This window comes from Bison bison, unplaced genomic scaffold, assembly GCF_000754665.1.
Source record: "Bison bison bison isolate TAMUID 2011002044 unplaced genomic scaffold, Bison_UMD1.0 scf7180017855379, whole genome shotgun sequence".
NCBI lineage: Eukaryota > Metazoa > Chordata > Mammalia > Artiodactyla > Bovidae > Bison > Bison bison.
The window spans coordinates 27,572-28,768 of record NW_011485952.1 but is presented as its reverse complement, the minus strand read 5'-3'; positions in this window follow the sequence as shown (position 1 = coordinate 28,768).

Genomic DNA, 1,197 nt, shown 5'->3' with positions numbered 1-1,197 from the left:
AGCTCTAGCAAGCAAAACCTTACATGCAGAAATGTAGCCAATAAAGTGGGAGAGGAATCTCCAGTTGAGTCAGAATCTTGACTAGATAAGTGTAATAAATCCTGGCTGGTTAAGAACCTGCCTGCCAATGCTGTAGATGCAAGAGATGCAGGTTCGATCCTTGGCTGGGAAAGATCCCCTGGAGAAGGAAATGGCAAACCACTCCAGTGTTCTTGCCTGGAAAGCTCCATGGATAGATGAGCCTGGTGGGCTACCGTCCGTGGGTCAGAAAATTTTATATGTCATATCTGACACGCTAGGAAAACTACTAGATTTAGCAAGAGACAGGAACATGAGTTCAGAAACAAGGAGAAAAAGAAATAATTGAAACAAATACACAGTTGTTTTTTATTGTAATTATTAGTCAAGAATTTTCAAGTAATGGTGTTTAATATGCTCAAGGAAACAGCAAAACAAATAATAAATAAATTTAAAAATTGAGAATTTCACCAAAATATAGCAAAATTAAAATTAAATAGAAAGACAAAGAGATAGGAAGAATGAATTAGATGGATATTATAAAAACTGTAAGCCACAAAGACTAAATCTAATAGATCAGGAAGGCAGAGTTACAGAAGCAGAAGGTAGGATTAGTGAATTAGAAAAAAAAAGTTAGTTGAAAATAACAAAACTAAGTCTATAGGTCAAGATATATTACCAGAGTAAAAGAAACACTTCACCATGATTAAAAGGTCAATCAACCAATAAATTATATTTATTTTAATATTTACTTAATAAATGGAAGTGTCTACTCATAGCTTAAAAATAAAAATTCAGTAGTTCTAACAGGAGAAATAAACTACACAGTAATCCATATTCACAGTGGGAAATTTTAATTCTATTAAACGCTAAAAACACAACCAAGGAACTGTAAAATTATAAATAATGAAATCATATAACATTAAAAAATTTGATCATAGACATAAATATATAGATATGGAAAGAGTTACAGGTATAAATAATACTAGGAGAAGGCGATGGCACCCCACTCCAGTACTTTTGCCTGGAAAATCCCACGGACGGAGGAGCCTGGTGGGCTGCAGTCCATGGGGTCGCAAACAGTCGGACACAACTGAGTGACTTCACTTTCACTTTTCACTTTCAGGCATTGGAGAAGGCAATGGCAACCCACTCCACTGTTCTTGCCCGGAGAATCCC